Source organism: Rattus norvegicus, chromosome 1 (assembly GCF_036323735.1).
Source record: "Rattus norvegicus strain BN/NHsdMcwi chromosome 1, GRCr8, whole genome shotgun sequence".
Taxonomy (NCBI): Eukaryota; Metazoa; Chordata; class Mammalia; order Rodentia; family Muridae; genus Rattus; species Rattus norvegicus.
This window is the reverse complement of record NC_086019.1, coordinates 10,174,082-10,187,735: the sequence shown is the minus strand read 5'-3', so window position 1 is coordinate 10,187,735 and position 13,654 is coordinate 10,174,082. Positions and strand designations below refer to the sequence as shown.

Here is a 13,654-nt window from a genome sequence, read left to right as displayed (position 1 = left end):
TTCATTCTCATGCCACGGGGGCTGACAACACAGAAATATTAAATATTATTTAAATTCCTTTGTGGTTTTTTTCTTCTTTTTGGGACAGAACACTATGTTTGGCGCTGTTCTATACCCTCAACCCTCAAAAAATTAAAAGTAAATACATATATATTTATATATATATGTATTTACTTTTACACATATGTGTATAAATGCACATGTTTAAATTAGTGGGATATCTCAGGAGTGATTTAAGAAATCTTTCAGTGTTTATTTAAACCCCATTACGGCTAAGGGACTCATTATGTAAACAGGAATTATTGAACACCTTGAAAAAATATAGCATGTTAACTGGATTTGCAAGAAACACTTCTAAATCTATCTCGTAGAACGCAAACTCTCTAAGGGCTAAGACCCTCTTTTTACTATTTTGTTCCCTGGCGATGCCTCCATGTCTAGACCACCACCTTTCCCAGATCACCAATATTGGCTAAATTAATAAGGAAAGCATTTTAAAGTCAGAAGCCCCCAAAACGCCCCATGGTGTCTCTTAAGTGGACCCAAGGCCTCAAGGGTGAACATTGTCTCCCAGCCACTGAGACTTAGGCAAAAGTTCAAACTGGGTAATTCAGGCACCAAGGGCTATTTTTAGACCAAAACCTTCCCACACCAGAGAGTTCTGTTCACATCACTGGTACAGCACACAGGCTGAGCTGGATGAGAAGTATCCAAGATCTTAATTGGCGGTTCCACTTGTTAGCCGGCGAAGCCCTATACATTATGACATTGTTTTATAAACCATTTCAATCAAGAGTTTAACAGACCATTTAAAATACCTCAGGAATATTGTACTGTCACAACAATTCGAGTTCTTTTTGTGTTTTTCACTTGGGAGCCATCTCCCTTAAAAAATAATCACAGCTTCCCGGTACTCCACACTCACAGAGCTCACAGAGATCAGAGCACGTTCCCACAAAAGTTTCACGCTGACCCTCCAGCGGATATTCCCTCCTCTCATAACCTTGGGGCAGCCGAGTAGATTCCACTCTGTTCTGATTTCAAACTCAGGCTCCTGCCCCGTGAGGTATCCACTGGACACCTGGTGCACACCCACAGGCTGCTGAGGGAACCCATGTGCTCAGCGCTGAAACTAATGGGACTTCACTTATTTATTTTTTTGAAAGGCTCTTAGTGCGAACAGTCACACCCCATGGATTGGCACTGAGCCCTCAGTTCAAATCCTGCGCCACTAATGACTCAGTTCCTCTGCTTGTAAACATAGAGACAGCAACGCCAAATTGTCTAGGGCTGCTCGCAAGTGGGCACTGGGACCTACTATGAGTCCTGTCACAGGACAAGAGCTCTGTAAACCTCCAATCCCTTCCTCCTAACTTATTTGCTCAGTTGGGCCCTGTGCCGATTTTTCTTTAACTGTTTTTTTTATTTCCCCCAGTCTGGTAATACCATAATTACAGACTAAAATGACACTGCATCCCCTGTAACGACGAAGTAGAACTTAAAACTGATCGAATATGCAGACTATGCGTTGGAAGAGGCTCTAAAGCCATCTGTTCTGATCTCTCTCATTTCCAAACGAAGTCCGGGAGAGCTGAGATGTCTGGCTTCCAGGTTGTCACAAAAAGCTCCCTGCAAAGGAAGAGCCAAGCCTTTTCGCACCGCACCCCTCTATACCTTCCCTGGCTCCTGCCTCCCAGGGCAGAAGCATGGCAACACATGTAATTTTCAGACAATTAAGAAGTATAAAATAACCTCAATTTAATTGCGTCCAATTAACAAGGCAAATTAGCGTTTCATATGTACACTATTAAACTAGTTGTCTGGCTTCCAAAAGAAATAAAGCAGAGTTTCAAATGAATCTCCCATTTTGGAGTACAAAGCTACTTACAATTTAAATAACCTTCCCAATAATCTTCCTTATATGGAATTAGACAGGGTCTCTATTTTAAAACAAATGTTTTCTCGACCTACCTAGGTAAGAATTAACGGTGCTACTTTGTAACTTATCAGTACCTGCTCTCTTGCTGAACGCCTATGATTTTCTATGTCTGTGTGAGGGCATGTACACCTTTCAGAACCCCAAGCTATGACAAATGAGGGTGGGTATAAGTTTACCCGATGCCTAGCTGCCAAAATTCCAGGCTTTTGCTGCCCTTTCACATCAAGAGAATCTGCCCCAATCCATAAGCTCTCGCACGACCTGCTTTCTTTTGCCAAATGAAGTTCTCCATGTAAACCCTTCACTCACTGTCCAACACTGTCATGACTTAGATACGCCTGGTTACCAATTAAAAACCACGTTCTAATAGCTTTCCCGTGAATCACCTACCCATTCCTTAAACATTCCCGCCCCAAAGTACAAACACTCTGTGACTTTAACTAAGAGTACTTTTACACACTGGTATTTGATGGTCAGTTTCCTCTCCATCAATGTTGACTATTTTCCAGGGTGAAACTTTGTTGCTTCAAAGAATAATGAGAAACTTCACTTAGAATGCTGCTCAGAGCAGCAGTAATGTTTAATAAAGTACTTGAATGAATAGCTTTGCTCACTTGCTTCGAGTTAAGGAAACATTAAGACAAAGACAAAAGAAGTCTCACTGTCACCCAAAAGACACAACCTCCATACTCAGTAGTCAACCTCCGTGTGTGTGTGTGTGTGTGTGTGTGTGTGTGTGTGTGTGTGTGTGTGAGAGAGAGAGAGAGAGAGAGAGAGAGAGAGAGAGAGAGAGAGAGAGAATTTTATGGCAATCTGACCAATGCCTTACCTCCAAAACTTTATAACCTTTTTAAACCACACACTTCCAAGGATTGTTTCTCCAGCCCAATCCTCAGATTCATATCACCCTCCTCTACAGACTTCCAAGGTCCTAGAGGATCTAGAGCGAGTTTGCCTGACTCTCCCAGTCCAGTCCCCCGAAACACACCTGTCCCCGTCCGTCCTACCCCACCACACCATTCACCTTGTTCAAATCCTGCTTGCTTCCTTCCATTCTCCCCAGTTTAGGAAGCAGGAAGCCTCTGCGTCCATTTTTTCTGAACCTGGGAGTTTTAATCCTGTATTATAGCAAGGTTTACTTACTGGGAAATGATACATCATCTCTGGACTAATAAAGAAGCCCTGAAGATGGAGGTAACCATCCTGTTGTCTGGCAGTAAGGCTGTCTACAGAGTCCAGGCTTGGACTGCCACTTACGGCTTCAGATAATAAAAATGGAGACAGTGTTAACAAAATAGTACGCAGGGCAAGGAAAGCTGTCTTCTCCAGCCTTTATTTTCAGTTCTTTCCCTTCAACGTCACGTTACTCTGACTCTAAATCATATGGAATTAGATCCTGATCTGCGGCAATGTGAATAAATTCTCTGGAGAATGGTAAGCGTCACCCTTCACTAGTTGTGGAGGAATACATAGCTCATGCATGGCTCCGAAGACTTACTGGTTACTTAACACAAAGACCCTGTTTTCAAACACTCCGGATTTGTGGTCATACAAGAGTGCAAGCTGAGGTCAGCTCATCCAGTGCCTCTAAAAACTTCCACAGAGTCAGAACCGACTGACTGATAAACACTACGAAGGAAATGTCTGTTACACATCTCCATCCAGCCCCAGGAAATTCGCTTCCCAACAACCATCTTCTAGGTTGCCCAATCAAAAGGGCATCAAATGGCCTGATTTGTAGGAGCAGGCCTCATTTCCGCCCGGTTGGATAATCACTCATGAGGCCAACCTGTCTCGGTAGCCTGACCCCCAAGGTCTAGCCTTACCTTGTTATTGCTTCTCCCTTGGTATCAGCCCTCCAGCCCTTGCTTCCAGCCCCCTGGTCACATCTCAACCCCATGACAATTACAATTTGTTCTTTCAAAACTTTCCCATCCACTTTTCTTTACTTGACTCTTTGCTCCCAGACCAGGGTGACATACACTACTTTATGTATCTTCCGCAGCAGTGAAAATAGATGCAATATTACTCAGGTATTACACCTTCAACGCATGATCGACACCTGTCCATCAACTCCCTGACTTCACCTATCATATCCGTAGTAGCTAACATAAGTCCCACCCATAGAAAATATGTACACAATGCAAGACTAGATGATCAACTTGATAACAGAGCATCTGTCGTGGTATTCTGAAAAGACAACTAAGATTATTTGTGTGAAATGTTTTCTGGTTTTTGTTTTGTTTTTTAAATGTGGTCCTGATTATCCCCGACCCTGCAGACAAACATCCTATGAACCCAAAAATGATGCCACTCCACCTGCTTCCTGCCCAGACTCACCCTGGGGGACAGAAGCACCCCTGTATCTTTTCTCCTCCGTGCCAACGTGGTTGCACCGTGGTTTAAGTTAGCAGGAAGAATAAACTTCCAGATTAAGTTAGACAGTAGGTCACTTGTCCTACTTGGTACCTCAAATGATGGATCCTATGAACTGTATGATCATATTAGCACATCTTTGATCCAGGCCAATAATAGATGAAATATCAATCAGTCCTGGTTCAGTTCAAATACGCAGCCAATCAAAACCCGTGTCACTTTAATACTGGATCATTACGGAGAAGCCAGATTTGCATGGGGACAAGGGACACAACATCGTCTTTGGGAAGTTTTAAATTATATCATGACAATTAAGTGCTAAAATGTTTTTCCAAATGACCTAAGGAGTGTCTGAGACCTTTAGCAAATACTAATTTTCAAGCTCTTTAAGTTTTACCATGACACCAAGGGAGCACTCCTCCATTGTGACATCAGGAACCAATAAGAAAGTAATACCATTTCTCAGACATTTCCTTCAAGCACGTACAACTGTGTTACCATAAAAGCCTCCCTGCTGTTTTTACTACTCTGCGTCCACTCACAGCTTCATAGAAAAGGCCTTATGTATTTATCAGCATCCCTTCAGGGATTAAAACAAACCCACTTAACCTTCAGGGTTTGAGGTTCCAGATGAAACTCCAGGAAGCAGAGTTAGCAACCTTCCTCTGCTCCATTCTCTGATGACACTCTAAACATCACAACACTGACATACCAAGGTGTAGTCAAACCATGGACTCGGGGCGAATCCACAGGAAACTCCCTAACTGAGAAGTCCACCGCTGAAATGTTCAAGTAGACGTCCACAGAAGAGCCACTTCTCCACCCACAGGACTGCTGTAAAGGACTAACACATAATACAACGATCTCCCTGGGTTGGTGTGAACTAAAGTGTGAAAACTGTGTGACAGCCAACAGGAGAGCAAACCTTTCGTCCCACAGCCATGGGTCCAAATGTTCTTACCACTTTCCTCTTATTATAATCGTCACCATGCCAGAGGTTTCAATTACTTCACATGTAATACTGGACTACATTTTCACCATGCCAAATATTCTCTACTCATCTTTTCCTAGGTTGAAGTTTTCAAACTAAACTCTGCTAATTACTGGTACCAAGTCAAGAACTGAAAAGAAACAGAAATAGCAAACTTATTATCTGTCGTTGTGGCTGAAATAAAATCCTTAGCATGTACATACACATACAAACACACACACACACACACACACACACACACACACACACACACACACACACACCACTGCCAAAGTATAAATTCATCATTTAGGGAATAAGCATAAGGCACTCAATCTGATTTCTGAATAATGTCACAGTGCCAACAGTTCAAGCCCACACATGCACCATTATTCTCCAAGGCACGCCTGCATATATGTTGCCCTCTGTTTTGTTTCATAGTAACAAGAATATCTGTAAACACATCCCAGGGAAAAGGAGCTGATCAATCAAAAGATTCTGCTAGGTAATCTTTCAACACAGTAAACAGGACCCTCTCCTTATGTCATATGTTACCGGAAATAAATTCTTGCCGAACATACTACAGAAGTATTTTTTCTACGTCCCCTGCCCCATCTAACCAATTAAAATATAATCTTTTATTTATAATATATAGATAGTACATGTTCTAAGTATGTGCTATCATTAATATTAACTAACACCCTCCCTAACTTTCCCCAATCAATTTTCATCTATTTAATTTTAAGCAACTTTAAATACATAAATATTAGCTGCTACTCATACGGAGTCTACTAAAATGCCATCACTGAAACAAACTACAGATGCCAATAAGCAATTCTGTGTTAAGACCCACCTCTTCTCAAAGCAACAAAGTATCTCAGATAATTTTCAAGAGTCAGCCCTGTAATACATAGTATTTGTTTTCCTGTAAATGAGAACTCTACTGCCCAATTCACGCCTAGTGGTCGAAGAGATTATGACACATGAAGCACACTGTCATTCTGTGGCTACTGACAACTCCCTGCCTGCTCCAACTAAAAATGCAGTTGTAATCTGATACTATGACTCCTCAGAGCTCCACCAGAATTTTCTCTTAGCAATAAAAAAATGACTTCCACCTTATTCACATGCACGGCATTCCAGTTTTAATAAACTGCCGGCCCGCCATCCCAAAATTCAAACCGGGCATGCTCATTATACAATCCTCTTGGGTAATTCGTAACACTGTATTTTGGCGTGCTTATAGGACAAATAAGCAAGCGGGCATTCACACATCCTAGCACGTATGTATGTAACGATACATGAACATACGTAAAACAACTTGGTTTGCTCAAGGGCAAATGGGATCCTTATCACTAGAAGAAATGGGTCTAATAAAGTTCCCTGGCCTTTTGCTAGGCAGAGAGAGATCACTGAAATTTTTATTAATATCGATCTTATTAATACTTCAAGTAATTTCTAGGTTTGATCATTCACGCAAAAGAAACTGTTGAAGAGAAAAAAAAAAAAACAACAGCCCTGATGAGGGCTGAGTTGGCAAAAACAGCAACAACAACAACGACGACGACGACGACGAAAACAAGATATATACAAAAACAGCCCTCCTGTGAATTACTGAAGTCTTGCTTTGAGAGTGCAAGAAAGTACCTGTATAGTATTTTTTTAATAATTTGGAGTTATTTTTAAAATGGCAGAAAAGGAAAGAAGAAAAAAAATCAGTTCAATTTTCCTATTATAATGAAAGGACCGGAAGCAAGCCTCTCTGTGTTCATTTTAGGCCTAAATAACTGTGCAGAGCATAAGGGTTTTGCAATGTCAGTTGCACACACAGCTTCCTGTGTGAATTCTAAGCCATTACAGGTGTTCTGGGGTTTCCAGTGTAACCTATTATCAAGAGATTCCTCTGGTCCCTTCTATGCTAGCCCCTCTGCCCTCAGCCCAAGCACGTTACTGCGGGTCTCCTCCTGGCGTCTGTGTTACAGACCCTTTCTCTTCCCTGTGCCTCCGGAGGTGAGAGCGCCCACTTTCCCTAGGCGACGCAAGTCAAAAGCTTTCGCATTCAGAGGACTAGTTCCTGCAGTCCTTTGCACTTAGATGCTTTCAAGTAGGCGAGTGAGGCGAGCCACTGCAAGAAACGCTCCTTCCCCTCGGTCTCTTCCCCCCGCTAGAAGCTGCATCCCTGCAGCACAACATCCAGAGACCCTCTCCGACCTTCTAGCCTCCACACAAACTGAGCTTAGAGGGTTGGGGTCGCATTTTCTCCCGTCCTCTGCTGCACTGGGTATGTTATGTAAGAGGGACAGGACGCGGGAGGCACATGCGTATAAAGCGCACCGATCTGTGATAACAGCTGGGATGGCAAGGCTAATCTGGAGTCGTACCCCCACCAAATACGACAGACAAATCACCCCCACCATACACACACACACACACACACACACACACACACACACACACACACACACGCACGCACGCACATATAGAAGCTATGTTTTCCTGTCTTAGCCCTACCAGCACCAGACGCACAGAATGGAAAGGAGGGGGTTGGGGGTGAAGGGAGGTGAGAGGTGCGGCGGCAGCAGCACATCTGCTTTGATAGCAGCCAGCAGAGCCGCCGCGGCAGAGAGCCCCTCGTTAACCCCCTTCCTGTGGCTGCACCACGTCATGGAACATTCCCGGAACGGGCCAACGTTCCACCCACTTCAGGGAACAGACATAAAGGCGCAGACCCAGCTCCTCGCGGTGCACTGCCCAAACACACATGTTTCTTCCCGATCCCCCGACCAGAAGCACAAACAAGCATGCAATCCGCCCCCACCCGTCTCCACGCGCCGGGGGCCAGCCGGCGGCGGCTGGAACTGCTCTGCGGCCGGTGCACCCGCAAGGCGAGGGCGCCTCCGCCTGAACCTTCCATGGAGACAGTCCCCTCCTTCTTCGCTTCCTTCCTTCCTTCTCTCCTTCCTTCCTTCCTCGCTCCGGAGGAGAAAGGAGTCACCGAATTGCCCAGCGCCAGCGCCTCCGCCGCGCTCGCTCGGCCGCAGGCCGGCGGCCCGGCCCTTGCGGTCCGCTCGCCCGCTCGCCCGCTCGCCCGCCCGCGCCGCCCCCAGCCCCGCGCCGCGCCCCCTCCCCCGCTACCTGACAACGGGCCGCCGGCCGCGGCAGCCGCAGCGGTGGCCGGGCGGTGCGCGCCGGTGCACGTCCCTCATTAGTAACCAGGCACATTCCTGCCTCCAGCGCTCCCGCGCGGCCCCCTCCCCCCCCAGGACATTACGCAAAGCAGCCTCCCCTCATCTGCATAGAACCTCGGCCAGGGTATTCCCCGCATTTCCCAATGCGCCCGACCCCCCTTGCCTAGGTCTCCCCCATCCCCGCCCCCTCCGACCCTTACCCCTGGGCCACCGGGAAAGCGGCCGGGGGCGCGCGCCACGGAGGGGGCGATGGAGTTGGGAGAAGGCGATTTCAGGGTAAAGTGAAACAAGCTCGATCTCTGGTGCAGGCAGGAAAAACACGGCACCGAGGCCACTTACCGAGCCGAGAAGGGACCTAGATTCCCGCCGCTCTGCTCTGCCGGCGGCCGGTGCGCCCTCCACGCACCCCAGGGCTGCACCCAGTACCCAAGAGTCGAGGCGTGGAGGGAGGCTGCTACCCAGCCAGGAGACCTTTCAAGTTGCTCGAGCTCCGGCAAGCTTCAATGTCCAAGACTCAACTTGGCAAATACTTGTGCCACAGTCACCGAAGATGTCTTTTTTTTTTCTTTTTCCTTTTTCTTTCTCTTTTTGAGGAGACCCTCCTCCACCGGGGAGAGACAGCGCACGGCGGCGCCCCGCTCTCCAGCTCTCCACCCCCTCACCTCCAGCCCGCCTCCCGCCGGCCGCCAGCCTCCCGGCCGCGAGCCCCTCGGGCGGCTGTCAGCTCCCGGCAGTCCGGGTGACAGCGGCCGAAGGAGGGCGCGACGCGGCGGGCGGTGGGGGGGATCCTCGCAGCCGCGGCGGCCGCTCACCTGTAAAGTCACAGCAGCGCAGGAGGAGGAAGAGGAGGGAGAGGAGGAGGGGAGGAAAGCCCCCCGATGCCCTTGTTCTTGCTGCCGCGGCCGCTCCTCGCCCAGGCTGAGCGTGTCTGGTGGGGGGTGTCTGGTAGCATTTCCTTAAGGACAGAGGGAGGGCGGGCGCGGAGGGAGGGAGGAGGGAGGGAGGCGATCCCCACCGCCAGCCCAGGCTCCTCTTGCCTTTATTTATATATTTATTTATTTTCGGACACTGTTAGGAGATGGAGCCAGGGCGGGGGCCAGGGCGGCCAAGCTGGGGCTCGAGCCGCCGGGACCCGGGCCGCAGTTTGTCGGCGTGAGGGAGCCGCAGCGGCCGCCTCCCCTCCGGGCTGTGGACGCACCGGGTTATTCCTGGCAGCGCCTCCCCGAACAGAAGTTACTAGGAGGAGTGCGCGGCGAGGGCGGGCGGGGGAGAGGCGAGGGAAGGGAGGGAGGAAGAGGGAGAGACTCAGCCAGCGACGTCATCGGATCCCCCAGCGCGTCCCTGGGAGGGAGGCTGAACCAGAAAAACCAGTCTGGAGCCGGCCAGCGGGCGAAGGATGTGCGGTGCGCCCAGCGACCCGGACTGGCCCCGCTGCCCCGCTGCGGGTGCGCGGGTAGGGAAGGTCGCGGTCGCCCTTCCTTCCCTCGGAGCCGAGATCTCCCCTGAGAGCGGGTATCAGCTTGCCACGCAGAAACACTGGGACGTCTGAGCAGTCTGAGAATTTCCTACTAGGGTGTGGAAACCTCCGTGCCCATCCCCTTCCCTCTCTACCCCTCTTCCCACGTACTGGTTCCTTGCCTTCCTAGGGAAGGAAATTAGGTATCAGTGGGATCCTTACATTTTGCCCGGGTACCAGGGATCTCTCGCCTCTTCACCTTCCGACTGCACTCACGATTTTGTTATCAATTGAGGGGGAAAATTTTTTGCTGCAGCCCCTGGAACTCTCAAATGTGTTTCACTAGCATTTTCCGTGCCCCGGCGGAAGCACGAAGTTTTCACGCGCTCGAAATGCCCCAGTTGCTTTTCCCCCGGGGTCACTCCCCAGGGCGCCCCGGGTGCACCCTGCTCAGGAAGCCGCCCGCCCTCGTCCGGGTATTCAAATAGGCTAGGGCTGAGACGCAGGGAGCAGCTGCCGGCTTCCTGGGGGGCCGCGCGGGCAAAGGGGGCGAGCTGCCACCTCCAGCTGCGCGCTTCTGGTTCCCTGCTAGGGACTGAAATCACACCCAGCCCTGGGAGAGCTGGGCGGGGCGGGGGGAGGGGAAGGGAATCCCAAGCGAGTAGGGGCCGGGACTCTGGCTTCCTCCCCAGCCCGGCAACACCCGGGGGACACCGGGGCTCCCTCGGGCCGTTACCCAGCGTGTGTGGACTCGTGTGCACCCTCAAGGGAGGTTCCCAGGAGGTCGCTGCGCCGGAGCGCAGACTCTGGCTTCTGGGCGGTGCCGGCTCCCGGAGCGCCTCCTCCGGGTGGGCACAACGCAGGGCTCGACCGCGCGCCACCCACCCTTTGGATCCAAGCGTCCCTCCGCACCCGGGGCTGTAGCACCCTCTCCCCACCCGCCTGTCCGCGCCACCGCCCAGCCTGGGGCGGAGTAAACAAGAGACGCACAAGATTTGACCTGGCGCGACCCAGCTTTCTGGCCGGGGTTCCCCCGGAGCAGGTGACTCCGTGGGAGGGGTGGAAATTAGCCTCTGGAATTCCAGGCCTGAGACTTGAACTGTGGCTCTGCTTTAAGGCAGGTAATAACTATGAGATGTTTTAGGTCTCCAGTCTCAGTTTTCGCAGTTACCAAACGTCAAGACACTTAAAAAAAATCGTTACCCTTCTCATTACAAATGCATATATTAAAAAGGAAGGACCGCCTCTTTAAATGAGTTGGAGAATAACGCCTTTGGTTTCGTTTTGGTTTTGGTTTTCGTTTTGACCTATAAACAGTATTATGAGAGTCTCCATGTTGTGACAGCATCGCTGTGAAGAGCGACTCTACAAAATGCACTTTTAATCATTTTTAGGAGAAGAAAATCTGGAGATACGGGATAAACTTCACTTTTTTTTTTTTTTAGATGGATCTCAAACTCAGGGCCTGCTTCCTTTTAAGCAGCCTCTCCTTTCACTGTGCAAGTTCCTTGATATTCAGCTCCCTTTGCCTTAACTAAAAAGCCTTAATAGAAAAAAAATCTACCAAGCAGCATTTTAAGTTATATCTTTAAATGTCTATTTAAAATCCAAATGTGATTTTCAAAAAGTTTTCTCCCCTGCTTTCCAGCCCACCTGCTAAATGTGCCGAAAGTCCGTTTTATTTAATTGCTTAATAGAGATTACTCAGTTTCTTTAAGAATCCAATTTCCCTTCAGCAAACACAACACAGCAGCTGCCCAAGCACTCAGAACTGAGCAAACAGAGTAGCGGGCAGCTTTGCTTGGGTGGCATGAATGTTACTTGAAGTCTTAGAGCTCTTTAAAAGGCTAAATAAAGTAGGGTATGGTGAATTCTACTATATTCAGGTAAATGAGTAGTTGAAGTGCTACTTTAAAAGGGAGACAATGTAGAAACAGGAAGGTCTAATCCTACAACAGAAGGACCACTGGAAACATTGTCTCTAATCAGTCTTTGACACTTTTTTCAATGATTGCTTTGTCTGAAAATCATCAAGCTTCAAGGAAGATAGTCTGGACTGAGTTGTCGAATTGACAACTGTTGAAAGTATGTATCAAGGATAATGCCAGCTAACAGGTGACCCTGTGGGAGGGAGGGGCAGAAGTTAGCCTCCGGAATTCCTGGCCCAAGGACTGAACCACAGTTCTGCTTTAAGACAAGTAAACTGCCAATAACTGGAGTATCAACTGGAACAACACTATTTTCTGTTCATCAATCGTTGCTTTCTCTCTAATAGGCCCACGATTTGCTTCATGCAAGCCACTGTGTACAGAATGCAAACCAGTGCTCACCATTTCAAAGCCAGATGCCCATGGGACTCCGATAAAAGGCACTTTGGGGCTCCTGTCTCCCCCACCCCCATCATACTCACCAGCCCCACAGGTTTCACCTCCTTGGCCTGCCTTTTCAGCTTCTCTTGGAATGATCGTACCACCCATGCCTTCTAAGCAAATCTCTTTTATAACCCATATTGTACATCTATATCCCGTGCACACTGCTCACAATCTGGATATTTGTCTGCTTACAAAGATGGATAGGAGAGAAAAAAATCTCTTCCTCCAAAGCTAAAGATGATGTTGGTTAGAAAACTGCATGCTACCCATAAGAAAAGCCCCATGGGAAGTGAGGATAAATAAGGCACACTGGACCCTGCTGGAGCACCAACAACCAGGCAGAATTTCCACCCCAACACTCACCCTGCTCTCTGCATTTCGCATTTTCTAAGTTAGCAATCTGCCTTGTGAGGTGTTAAGAAACTAAAATACTAATAGGTCTGGGCACACATAGTTTTTTATCCTGTGGAAAGAAAAAAATTGCTGACACTGAACACGTATGTATGGAGAATGTGCTGTATACAGAAGACACTTCCGACACACCAGTGAGCAAATGAAGGAACTGTAAAGTCAAGGACTTTGATTTCTAGTCAGAAGAGTAGAAGAGAAGAGAAGAGAAGCGGGGTATGTAATAAATCTGAGAATCATCCTAATGTATAGGATGTTGAAAGGTAAAAAAACAAAAAACAAAAACAAAACAAAACAAAAACCTCAGGGAGAAAGAAAATAAGGCAGTCTAGGTTAAGCACACAGTTTGAGTGTTGGTTAGTCCTCTTACTATGTCAACTACTAGGGTCAGAGTGACCCGGAAAGAGAAGCTTCCTACTGAGGCTTAAGGGAATCATTTAGCATTGCAGGTATCTGGAGGACAAGATCTTCAGGAAGTAGAAAAGACTAATATAAAACTTCCAGCCCTGGAATGTGTATAGACCTCAAGGGGAGAAGGTTAGGCATGGGAAGCCTGAAGAATCAATGAAAAATGGGCCCTCCAGGCCACTGTAAGGATCCCTCCCACTCTAGCACAAGTTTGAAGACAGGCAGGTTTTAGACCACCCATTCCCCCTCTGCCTGAATCTGTGTCAACCTGAAACTCTGTTTCTAGCAGATAACACAGTTGGCATTTACTGCATTCTAGTGCTTAAGACCTCCTTCAACAGACCACACAGCCTGATCGCCAAGAGGACATTGCACACAAAGTATCTAGAACGAACCTTGTTGCTAACCAAGGCTCTCATAGTGGAATCCTCAACTCCGTTATTAAGAGCGCAGGAAAGAGGGGGCTGTTTATCATGTGGTTGACAGGGAGCAGCAAGAGAAGTGTGTTGGTTTGAAGGAGAATGGTCCTCAGTTGGT

General features: G+C 48.1%; 1 protein-coding gene across 10 annotated transcripts in view; it reads right to left on the bottom strand.

The window, feature by feature from the left end:
• Nucleotides 1-10,856, bottom strand: part of Hivep2 (HIVEP zinc finger 2) — a 199,210-nt gene extending 188,354 nt beyond the window's left edge. For 4 of the 10 annotated variants that reach the window (XM_039109867.2, XM_063287903.1, XM_039109863.2 and 1 more), the window contains exon 1: nt 8,813-10,856. The gene's annotated coding sequence lies outside the window, so the exon portion shown is untranslated. 10 annotated transcript variants of the gene reach the window in all.
• Nucleotides 10,857-13,654: the final 2,798 nt, after the last annotated feature.